The sequence below is a fragment of the Pteropus medius genome, unplaced genomic scaffold, assembly GCF_902729225.1.
Source record: "Pteropus medius unplaced genomic scaffold, Ma_sr-lr_union100, whole genome shotgun sequence".
Lineage (NCBI taxonomy): Eukaryota > Metazoa > Chordata > Mammalia > Chiroptera > Pteropodidae > Pteropus > Pteropus medius.
Genome location: NW_024346150.1, coordinates 4,687,243 through 4,699,802, shown reverse-complemented (window position 1 = coordinate 4,699,802; position 12,560 = coordinate 4,687,243). Strand labels below are relative to the sequence as shown.

The 12,560-nt window shown below is 39.6% G+C and overlaps 1 protein-coding gene and 1 long non-coding RNA gene across 4 annotated transcripts in view; one reads left to right on the top strand and one right to left on the bottom strand.

The window, feature by feature from the left end:
* GKAP1 (G kinase anchoring protein 1) overlaps positions 1-8,534 on the bottom strand; it is a 65,103-nt gene extending 56,569 nt beyond the window's left edge. The window contains exons 1-2 of one of the 3 annotated variants that reach the window (XM_039875671.1): positions 8,292-8,534; positions 7,723-7,857 (exon numbers count right to left, since the gene is read on the bottom strand). The gene's annotated coding sequence lies outside the window, so the exon portion shown is untranslated. The remainder of the gene's footprint in view (positions 1-7,722; positions 7,858-8,291) is intronic. The other 2 variants (XM_039875670.1, XM_039875672.1) reach the window with 2 other exon arrangements.
* A 301-nt stretch (positions 8,535-8,835) lies between these two features.
* LOC120612953 (uncharacterized) lies at positions 8,836-12,348 on the top strand. The gene is made up of 3 exons (XR_005655585.1): positions 8,836-9,172; positions 11,023-11,284; positions 11,329-12,348. It is a non-coding gene; the product is annotated as an uncharacterized LOC120612953 (long non-coding RNA).
* The last annotated feature ends 212 nt before the right edge of the window (positions 12,349-12,560 follow it).

The following is a 12,560-nucleotide window of genomic DNA, read 5'->3' as shown; positions in this document are numbered from 1 at the left end:
GAATTGACAGCAAAATAGAGAGCTCAAATTCCTTTAACCAAAGAAAACTTTTCAAAATCATATTCCACATTATCTTTTAGTTTACTAGCCTCAGTGCACCCTACCATTCCAAGCATAAGTGGTAGTGGTTTCATTTAGTGTTTTTTCAGCTTTTTAAGAATCTCTTAGATTTAGGATATTGAAGGTCCTCTAGTAATTTCTAACTCAAATTGTTTAGCTTAACAGATGAAGCAACTGGTGCTTAGACTGGTTAAATGATCTGCCTACATCTATTCTGCAAGTTAATGGCAAAGTCAGGACCTGAATCTAGATATGCTGAACCTTACTCTGCAAGTTCAAAGCCTTGTAACTATCAGAAGACTAAGTACTCCTTCAATTCAAAAGGAAAATATTTTAAGAGATTGTGAAACTCAGAAATTTATTTCTATTTTAAAATGTATTAGGTACACAAATGAGTAAAATATTAAGTTTAAAAAAATAAATGAACACTCCAGCTACTCAGCACTAAGATTAATAAAATGTTAACCCAGCCTGTGCCTCTCCCCAAAAGCATCACCCCCACTCTCTCTCTGTCCAGAGATAACTATTATCCTTATTTTTGTATTACTTCTTTGTTTTTCTTTATAGTTTTACCATGTCTGTCTCAAGTCACAGTGCTCATATCTGAATAAGCTATAGTGTCAATTTTACAATATCCTATTGTTTACACAGGTCCACCCAATTCAGTGTGGGAGGGAACTATGCAAAAGTGTGAATACTAGGCAGTGGGGACCATTAAGGTCCATTCTGAAAGCTAACTACACACTATAGTTTGTATGTTTTCAGGAGGGAACAAAAATGAGAAGCATGTGTTCAATATTCCCTCTTAACCTTAAAATCCAGAAAATTATTTGGGCATCTTTCAAGTTTTTGTTAAACAATGAAGGCAAATCAAAACAAGAGCTGATATCTGAAGATATCATCTAGTAGTTATCAAAGTATTTTTATTATAATACCACGTTAAAATCTATTGATCTTATGCTCAGAAATATGGAAATCAAGATAAAATACCATGACGTAGAAATGACATCACACTAATAAATTATGACATATTTTTAGGCTTAAATTTTTCCTGCAAGAGTTGAGGCTCTTCCTGCAAGAGTTGAGGCTTTTCAAGTTATTACAAGGAAAAAAGTATTACAAAATGAAAAAGAATTTCCAGACTAAAAATATTATCTGAACATTAATTCAGCTTAATTTTCAACATGCCATTTTAAAATCTTCTAAGTTTTAGTTGCTTTGAACACTTTAGGTACAATAAGCTAACAAAGTTGTTCAACAACTATTATTATATTTGATTTTAACTGTTGGGACTATAAATTGCATGTGGTAGCTGTTCACGAATATTTGCTGCCCCTCCCTGAAGGAGAATTATGTATTACTCTCCTGCTGAATACAGACAAGACCATGTGACTGACTTTGTCCAGTGAAATATAAGCCTTCAAAAGCTTTAAAAGCCAGAACATGGTTCATCATGTTCTCCTTCCCCTGCTTCTGTGACTTTGGAAGCATATGTTGAGACGGAGTCTCCATCAGTCAGGTGGAGTCTGAAACCACAATGAACAAATTCTTCTTACTAATCTGTGATGAACATGTAGCTTGAGTAAGAAAGCAACCTTAATGTTTTGAGCTGCTGAGATTTTCAAGTTGTTACTGCAGTATAATGTAGCCTTATAAAGACTGATATCTTAGATGAATTTCTTTTCCATTCTAAGAATGATATCAAAACTGTGAATTTCATATTTGGATTGTTCTGCATGAGTAAAATGTTCACAAATTCCGTTCTGAAACATCTCTCCGAAATTCACAGAAATTTTCTTTCTGGGACATAGGGCAGAGTTTCCTTACCAGTATATTCCCAGATAAAGTTTTCCTTAGTCCTTGGGGCAGCCATGAAAACCCTGGAGAATTAAGAAACTCTGGGCCAGTTACCACCAAATGCAAACAGCTTCCTCTGATGCTTCCCAGAGGACAACTCCTGCACATGCTGCTCTGTAGTTATTTGTCAACTGTGCCAATAAAAGTGTTCAATCCCCTGGAAATCTATTTCATCAGACAGCAGCAGAATGCACTGCCACCCATCATGGCAGATAAGCCCATGGAACTGTTGAAAGAGTTTGTGTTCTAGGTGCCCAGAACACAAGGTATGTAATACAGGGAGCAGCAGCTGGGGTCAGAAGTAGGGAAGCACAAAATCTCCTACTGAGTAAGGTTCTAAGCAATGGCCTGAAATCTCTATATTCACAAATAGCAGACATTTCCCCCTACTTGCCAGTGACATGTCTTTTTAATGGCATAAAATCTAGCTGCAAGGTGACTACTCAAACAACGCACATGCTTTCTGCAAATTAGAGCTTCATCATTATTTAAAACACTTGAAGTTAAAAAGTCCAACTGAATTTGAATTACTTTCATTTTGTCAGAAAAAAATTTGTATTACATTTTCAAGAAAGGATTTTTGATTCTTTAAAATAATTTTAACTTATAAATTACTGAATGGTTATACAGCAAAAATGATTTGTTTTGTTACCTATTCACTTCCAAACAAAATTTAATGGAAATTCAATAAAAAGAAAGTATAATTTAAAAGTCTGGAACAGAAATTATGCATTCTAATTTCATGGATAAATTTTATTTAAAAATTTATGTTCATGGACACACGCACAGTCTTCTCATTAGAAACCTGAAAAGATTTTGAAGTTTTATATAAATTCAACATTTAGTATTTTTCCTAATATACTTTTTGTTTTTACCTATCCTAATCATTTACTATAAAGAAAATGTAATCCATTTTTTTCCACCCAGTTCTATAGAGACACCACTGACCCCCTCTCAGTTTGGGGACAATGAGATGCCACTGGTCCTTTACGTTAGTAATGCATAAGTCACATGGCAGAAAAGTACTAACACAAGAGTGTTGACCTGGAGCAAGAATGCCTGGTCAAATCAACTTGCTGCTTACTGTGAGCCCCTAAGCAACCTGACCTCTCAGTTTCCTCACCTGTGAAACAGGGACAAGAATGCCTACCTCATTGAGTTGTTGCAAAGATTGAATAAGTTATATAAATAAAGTGCTTAGAACAGTAGCCAGTACAGCAGAAGTACTCAAATGTTAACATCTACTGGTGTTCTTACTCTGGTTAACTAAAATAAGTCTTGAGGTCCTATGAAGCACAGAAGAATTGGCATAAGCTGTTTAAAAATTGGGCTAAGCATGTCTGACTCCATTACAAAAAGTGTTTTGAAACAAATCAACACCTGGCCCTTCTAAAAGCTAAGGTTTTAATCTTTGAAATGAAAAAAACAAAAAGTTATTACACATTGAGAAGTAGTAGTTGAGCAGTGAGCCACTGAAAAGAGTCAGACCTAAAGATTACACCTAATATACTGCAGAAGAAAAATACCAATCTACCTGAAACCCAAGAGTCACACTAAGGACTATGCCTTAAATAGTGGGCACATAGCAAACAATGTGTTTGTTGAAAAAATGAAAAGAAATAATGAAAGACAAAAAAACAAGATGAAAAGAAAGCATTAGAACAAATACTGTTAAACTGAGAAAATAATGATAAACACTCGAAAGACAAAATAATTGATTTTCTGAGGAGGCAGCTACCTATGCTACACCTTGGCAACTCATGTACTAAAATACTTTACCTTATGAAAGGGTAGAATGGAAAAGGGCTCACCTATAAATCAGGTGTCCCCAAACTCCAGGCTGCAGACAAGTACGGGCCCATGGCTTGTTAGAAACTGGGCCGCACAGCAGGTGGTGAGTGGTGAGCAAGCAAAGGGAGCTTCATCTGTATCTGCAGCCACTCCCTAGTGCTAGCATAACTGCCTCAGCTCCACCTCAGATCATCGGGCATTAGATTCTCATAGGAGCACTGGTCCCTGGTGCCAAAAAAGTTGGGGACTGCTGCTATAAATGATCCCATTTCAGTCAGGAGTAGGAATACAAAAAAAAAGAGAACAGGATAGTGGCAACCACTTTTACTATACTTTACATAATAGTAAATATTAAAGAATAGCTCTACTTAGCAGCTGAGAGTGAAGAGATGGGACAATCATCAAGGAAGGGCTCAATCATCTGTGCTACATATAGTACATAACATTCAACACATGATCTACCTCAACAGCCATGAAAGAAATCTATGCACCATGTCAAAAAGTACACTACCCAGTACTTCAGAAGAGGGGGAAATGTAAATTTTAAATGAAAAGGAATAAAAATATAAAAATAATCCCCAATCTATAAATGTTATTATTTACATACATACCAAAAAGAAGAAAATGCTTAGGACTACTTATTAGGCTTATTTTCCTTTCTATAGTTTTCACTATTTCCTCAAATATTCTACAATGACCACATTTCTTCTATAAGAAAAAAAATCTTACCTTGAAAAAGGAAAATGGTCATCTATACCCAATTCAAAAAGGTAAACATGATGTAATCAATGCAATATTGATTTTTTTTTTTTCTGCCCCGTGTCAAACTTAAAAAGGGCAACTACAGGTCAGAATTGACAATGAGATGCCTTAGGTCCTTTAGATTAGTGATGCAGAAGATAAATGCCAAAGATTGATTATGTTGTGTTTTTAAGAGAACATTACTTTCCTTAACAAATTTTTCAGAATTTGCAAAAAGATACTTACATTATACAATTCAGGAATTCATTTGTTAACTTTTTTTTAAAACCCTGAAGAGAAAAACGAATAGGCAAACCATGAAAAAAATCAGGCTTCTTAAAGATACCATTTCAGGGCATGATTAGGGTTAGGTATTCCTTCAGTCTTGTGTCTTAAACTTCTGTATCGCCATCTACAGTCATATCTAAGATATGAGAATAAATTCAAATAGAGCTCTTCTCCCTCCCCCTACTATTTTTCTTTTTTTCTCTCTCATACAGTCTTTAAAATCTCTGCCATTTATATACACTTAAATGATATGGACTTAAGATACACTATACAAAAAAATTAAGTATAGTTAACGTCTACTAACCAGTGGTCCCCAACCTTTTTGGCACCAGGGACCAGTGCTCCTATGAGAATCTAATACCTAATGATCTGAGGTGGAGCTGAAGCAGTGATACTAGTACTGGGGAACGGCTACGAATATACATGAAGCTTCACTCGCTCTCCTACCGCTCACCTCCTTCTGTGTGGTCCAGTTCCTAACAGGCCACAGACTGGTACCAGTCAGCAGCCCAGGGGTTGAGGACCCCTGCACTAAGCTACCTATGTTGCTCAGTCTCTGAATGTGGTGGCTACTGCTATAAAACAGACATTTACATATTGCTAAAATGCTACACGAATTAGGTTTTTAATCCAGAAATCTAATGATTACTTCATATGTTTCTCCTATTTCCTGTGAGTCTCATTTTAAATATAACTTACAGGCTAATTTAAGTAATTGTGAAGGAAGAAAATTCACAATTAAAAAACAAATTATTCAGGTCAAAATGCACAAAAAACAAATAAGTCCACAAATATAAATATGTAGGTAGCTCACCACTGATAAAAATTTAATTTTATTTAACTTATTAAACATTAACTTATTAAATAACTTATTAAATATGTTAGGGCTTTTTATAAGCACTGTCTTCCTCAGATTTTGTGCCAGCAAAACAAACTACCTAAAATTTTCTGAACACGTTAGTTTTACTTCTTTGTATCTTTATGCTATTCCCTTTGCCTAAAATGCCCTCCATCTCTTCCACTTGAAACTTGTATTTATGCTTCAAAATCCTACTCAGGTATTTCTATAAAGCTTTCTCTGACTTGCCCTTTGAATTAGTCATTCTCTCCTCTGTAATATTTCTGTACTATACACTTATTCTTGTTATTCAATGGAATTATTTAAAATTATCGTTTACTGTTATGCCTAACCCTCTATAATCCTTAAACTTCTGTATCTCCATCATATTTTAAGATCCTGAACGGAAAGGGCCTCTTTTTTCTATCCCTAACAAATACCACAAGACCTGATGCATGACATAAATTTATTGCATCTGAATTTTTTTTAAATATGCATATTCCCAAAGTACAAAGCTATACATGCATTGAAAGACATACTCTAAAGCAGAATGGACAGCAAAAGAAAATGCAAAATGCACTATACATAATCCTCAATTCCCATAATACAAATATTAATTCAAGATTATTAGAAGTTCAAAGTTACTTCATTATAAGTGCCATTCTACAACTAATATTGTTTAGGAAACATTTGTTTAGGAAAACATAATTGGTTTTAAAGTGTGGATTTAAGAGAATTAGGCTACATCAGGTTCTTAAACTAAACTACTTCTAAAAATGAATAGCCTAAACTCCAAGCGGCACGATTTCAAAATCACTGCTACTGTTGGTCTCCTCTACCAAAGTTCTGAGGACCACTGCCACTATGACCTCATCCCTCTAGACTATGACTTCTCTAGGTTAAAGAAAGATGGTAGCTGTGGCCATACCTCAGTACAGGAAACCGCAGTTAGGGTACTTCAAAACTGATGTACATGTATAAAATCCTCTAAGACAACCAAATTGATGCCTTTTTACAAAGTGAATTACAGTCCTCTTCTTCCATTAACATTATCAATCAGTTTGTCCAATAAAAAAATTAATACAATATAGATGCCAATGAGTGTGGTCTCATTGAAATGTAGCTTACATTAAAAAAAAAAAAACCAGCATAAAATGAAATGGCATTGAGCATCAGTGATTTAATACCTGGTGAAATTTAAAAATTGTATTATTTCATGCTCTGTTCCTCAAATAACTTCAGCTTCTTATAAATGAAGGATCACAACCAAGTGCCAAATGTATACCAAAACTTTGCTAACACAATTATTACAAACAAATCACATATACTTAATATGTTTGCCTTAAATTCCATTTTTTTCTTCATAAATACTGCTTCCCCTCTCCGATCAGCGATGCCTAATTTCCATGGGCTGAAAAATCCAAGTAAAAAGTATAAACAAGTACTGAGGACTTCTCCCCTGAATAAAGCATACGTTATTTTCATTTGCCCCAATGTTCTTTTGGTTAGCTTCTAGTTTCTTGCTTTTGGTCTACAGAGTGAAGTCACTATTTGGAATCTTATGGATAAGTCTGTTGTAACCATTTATGACAATTAAGAATATCTTCCATTGATTAGGATTTGACTAATACCAGCTATAGTGTTATAAACCTGAGAGGAGAAAAAAATAACCCTATATTTCCACAAATTAAAGATTTTTATATCTTAATTTCCTGTAAAGTTTCTCTGATATAGTTGCAATGTCAAATTTATTTATGATTCCGGTTACAATCACAAGCACATTTACTACATAGACAATACTGAATGGTGTAGAAAAAAATTTCACTGGCTTTTCAGGAAAAAAAAAAAAAGAGATCTATCATCAGTGATTCTAATGAAAGCTGTAACTATTCGATTGTAAAATGTGGCTAAGAATAAAAAATCTAAAAGAAGCTGGACAGAAAAAATATTTAATAGGCCTTTTTTTGTCTTGACTGTTCAATATCTACTAAGCACCTTAAATGTTAGAGACCTGACAAAATTCTGATAAGACTGCTTGTTCCAAACAATAGCAAAACAAACAAACAATTTAAAAGCCTCTTCATTTACTTTTCAATAGCTAGCGGAGAGGAGGAGGAGCACTTTATTCAAAAAGTAATTCACTATACCTCATTCATGAACGAAAGCCAAATTTCACCCACAGGCTGTTAACCGATGCTCCAAAACTTACTCGCACAAAGTACATAGAGAAAGAAATAGGGCTCGGTGAGACCTAACTCGAGCAAAGAAGCGGCTACAAAAACCTGAAAGGGAAAAAACAGCGAGTCAGGATGTCGCTCCAGAAATTTCCGAGCGCCCGGCTCCCCAAGAAGGAGCGCGATGCCCACGGCGGGGAGGGGGCGGCGGCACCTGTCACTCGGCGGCCCCGCGACCGCGGTAGCCCTCGGCCCCAACGGGATGTCAGGAGGCGAAGCCACGGCCCCAAAGCAAGGGTCTGGGGTCGGCGCGGGTCGCTCTCCGCCGCCCCCGAGCCCTGCAACGAGCGTCGGGGCCGCGGCCCTTCCCGAGGAGCGGCCCTCCCGCGCCCTCTGCCCGGCGGCTCCGGCCAGCGGGGCCCGTTGCCTCAGTCCGAGTCCCCTCGCCCCGAGCGCACGGAGCAGCGCGGCCGAGCCGCCGCTACCACCTCAGGGTGCCGGAGCGGATCCCCGTGAACCGGGCCCGCCCTCCGCGTACTCACCAAGCCTCCGGGCCGCCGGCTCGGCCCTCCTCTCCTGCCGCCGCCGCTCCCGCGGCTCCCTGGGCGGCCGCACTGGGCGTTGGGACTGGACTGGGTCAAGGGCCGGGGGAGGGCTCGCGCCAGGCGGGGGTCGCGCGGCGCCCCGCGAGCAGGCAGGCACTAACGGGCCCCGGGGCGCCGGGGCGGGCGGGCTAGGCGGACCGCGGCGAGAAGCGCGGCTGCAGGCTGCGGTGAGGGGCGGGGAGAGCGCGGCTGCGAGCTGAGGGCGGGAGGGAAGTCCCGGCGGCGGGGGCGGCGTGAGAGCCGCGGGGCGGGGCGGGGGCGGGGCCTGGCGCGCCCGCCGCCGCGCGCGGAGGTTTGTTTATTTTCTCGGTTGGTTGCGGCGCTGGCGCGTGGGTAGAGGTTCGCCGGTGACGTGAGCGCCCCGAGGTGGGGGAGAGGACCAGAACCACCTGCTGGAGAAGGGGAGCTACGGGGGCCGGGCAGGGTCCAAACGTCTCACGTAGGCGGTGGAGCCGCGGTCTTCGGGGTTACCGGGAAGAGAAGGGCTTTCCCAGAGAGCGTGGAAGGAGGGAGGCCTCCCGAGAGAATAGGACTCCAGGCCATTCCCCCCGCAGTTCGATGGCTTCACCTGCATCACAGAGAGCAATTAGAGGGCCCTAGAGTGGGCAAGAGCCTCGGGACCCGGTGGTCCAGATTCCCAGCCACTCGGGGCTCGATCTCCAGTTAGTGAAGTAAGAGTGGTCCTGCGAATCAAGCTTTGAATGGCAAGACTGCATCAGGTCTCTGTAAGGAACTTAGTCGTTTCTCTGTAGAGTTAACATAGCACTTTCACGTTCTCTCCCTTGGTGCTGTATCAGGTAGTAATGCTACAAGCCAAGGTAAGTGACTTACCGAAAGCCTCACAGCTAGTAAATGGCAGAGCCAGTATCCAGCTGTACTGACTTCAAATTCTGTGCTGCTTACTATTGCACTACACTATCTCCCTAACTCACTTTGAACTAGTAGTAGACACACCGGCCGTTATGGGTAAAATGCTGCGGGATTACAGAAGAGAGTTGAAGATGTCATACTTGCCTTCAGAGAGTAAGGAATAAACCAAAGATAAAACACATATAAAAGACAAACCATGATAGGTGGCTTGTGAAAAATAGAGTACTGCAGAAGATCAAAGAACCCATCTGTCTGGGGGATCAGGAAAGAAAGACAGCATGGAAAACCATTTGGGATTGACCGTGAAAGAGATGAGGAAGGCTTCACAGCAATAAGGGATAGCTTGAGAACATATGAAGGTGAATCAATGAAAGTCGTGTTCAGGAAAAAGCAAATGATAAGACTCTAGAGCATGTTGAGAAGTGGCAGAGACAAAGGAGAATGCGGCCCAAGATACCAAGTAGAAGAATTTGTATTTCAGTATTTTTTAGTTTTGTGCTTTAAAAGTTTTGGGTAAGAAAAGCACAGCTTTTCTTTGATCTCTCTGTGAATTGATACAGAAATTAGAGGTGGGAAAACTGCCAGATAGACCTGCAATAGGCCAGATGAAAAGTAATGATAAGTCTGAACTAAAGGTAGGGCAGGAGAAGTTTAAAAGAGCATCGTTTAAATATAATGTGGAAGCAGACTCTACAGAATTTGGTAATCGATTAATTGGATTTACAGCAAGAGGGGCTAATGAGAACATATATGAAGGTTAATATGTGGAGGAAGAGAAAAATCAAAGATAGTGGAGGTTTTAAGTTTATAGATAAGTATATAAGATAGAAAAGAGAGAATTAGAGATAGAGTAGAAATTGCTTTTTGAGAGATCAGTTTAGATTTGGACATTTAAAAAGTTTGAAGGTTGTCGAGACAGCCAGATAGAAGTGGACACTAACAAGTTAGACATAAAGGTTTTGAAATATGGGAAAGAGGATTGAACTAGAAAATAGATTGGGAAGTTATCAGCCTAACAATGATATCAGTGTGAGAGAGAAGGAAAAAATGAAAGGCAGAATCTTGGAGAATATCTTCTTTACAGCATTGCTACTCAAAGTGCCATCAATAGCCCAGCAGCACAGGCATTACCACGAAGTTTGTTAGAAAGGTACAATCTCAGCCCTCCCCACCCGACCTGCTGAATCGGTGTCTTAAATTTAACAAGAACCCCAGGTGATTTGTATCATATGAAAGTTTGAGAAGCTCTGACCTAGATGAGAGAAGCCAGCAAAGAGTGAGGAAGAAGTGGGAGGAGAACCAAGGTTATGACTCTCCAAGACAAGGCAAATTAGGGTTTCACAAAGGCAGGGACAGGAAGGAGCGTTGATCAACAATATCCCAAACCACAGATGCTGAAAAGCACAAGGAAGGAAGATGTGTTTGAATTTTGTGATTAGGTAGTGTGGTCATTATGACCATGTTCTAATTGAAAGCTTGGAAACTGTCCCTTTGTGATCAGGGACAGCCTAGGAATCGAATCCCTGCCAGTCCCCACGCATTATAGGACCTATCGAAGTAGACTTGTGGACTTGATAGCAGGATAAAATAGAAGTTCTTTTCTGGTTGCTTAATTTTCTTGGTGAAATAAACAAGATTGCAGATTGCTAATTATCCATCACAATTTACACGAATTATTTTTCTCAGCCTCTCAGTTACGTAGGGTCAAGTATTAAGCCGTTACTAGTGGAATGTGAGCAGAAATGTCTGCCACTGTCAGGCCAGTGTGCCTCCTTTATGTGTTTTTCCTTTCTTCCAGCTAGATTATGCAGATGACTACAAACCCTTAGAGTTGAGAGAACCACAAGAGAGAAGGTGCCTGTATGAAGGAGGGCTGCCCACTGACCTGGAATACCAACTCTGGATTGTTACGTGAGCAAAATATAAATTTATATTGAGTTGGAGCCATAACGTTTTGGGGTCTATTTGTTATAGCTGTTTAGCCTACTCTAGCTAAAGTAGTCATTAACTGAAAGCAAGGAGTGGGGAGTTTGAGAGGAGAGAAGAGAGGTGAAATATTAGTCTATGATTGTGGGAGAGGGAACTGACTAGGGAACAGAGTAAGGTTTCCAGGCACTACAAATGGTGGGCCAGGGCTCGCCTGAGTAAGTGGTCATGAATGATGTGTCAAGGAATGGTCAAGGAATGAGTGGTTGAATTCTCTAAATTAGGGTGTTTAAGGCTGTCAATGATTTAATATGTTCAACTCTTGCAATAGTTTTCATTAAAACAGGTGCTTTAAAGTTTTGTGGGATTTCTAGTTGCTTCTCTTTTATAGTGAGACCAGTCACTATGGTTCTGCATTTTTCTCTAGCCATATTCAGTTGTTTATGGAATAAAGCAAAGGTAGGCAGTTTTGGATTAACCAGGTCTGAGATTTGGCCAACCAAGCATGATGGGGAGAGATGGGCAAATAGTTGGGGGTAGAAGCAAAGGAAGCATTATAATTTCAGTCATGGTAAGAAGTAAGGCTCTGAGAGGGGTGGAGGACTGAATAGATTGCTGTTTCTGATCAGGAAACAGAAGAATTGTTGTAGTTTAGGTTCTTGAAATTAAAATTAGCAGGGAGGCTATAGTTGTCAGTAATGTCAAGGTGTAGGGAATGATAATGAGAGTGGGGAGCGGAGAGAGCAGAGGGCACAAGATCATCTGTTTAGTTGCGGTTAAGGAATTAAGAGGCAGTAAGCATTTGAAAGGGGTGTGTGTGTATGTAACAAAGATTTATCCACAGGAATGATAGAAGCGTTAGAGTAGTGAGTAACCTTGGAGAGAGTGGTAATGAGCCTGGTACTAAAATCTTCAAGGAATGAGGGGTTGATTCTCTAATTAGGGTGTTTAAGGCTGTCAGTGATTTAATATGTTCAACTCTTGCAGATAGGAGTTTTCATTAAAACAGGTGCTTTAAAGTTTTGTGGTATTTCTAATTGCTTCTCTTTGACCTCTCAGATTACAGACAGTAACTGCTTTCTTTAAGAAGAAATGCCCATTTGTCTGTTTTGAAAAACAAACACATGCCAGGCTTCCCAATTTAAATGACTATCCTTTAAAATGTGTCATAGACTACTCTGTTCTACCTCCAACATGTGTCCTCAAATAGAAACGTCAAAAGTGATACTAGCTTTGCTATATAAATAATACACTATAAATGTTCAGAATCTACATGAAAAATCTACATGGGTATAAATAAATAGCAATTGACTAGAGACAAATTAAAAATAATAATATTACCTGTAGGACATGATATATCATGTTTTAAAGCATAGGGGCTCTGGACTCAGACTGCTAGGGGTTGAATCA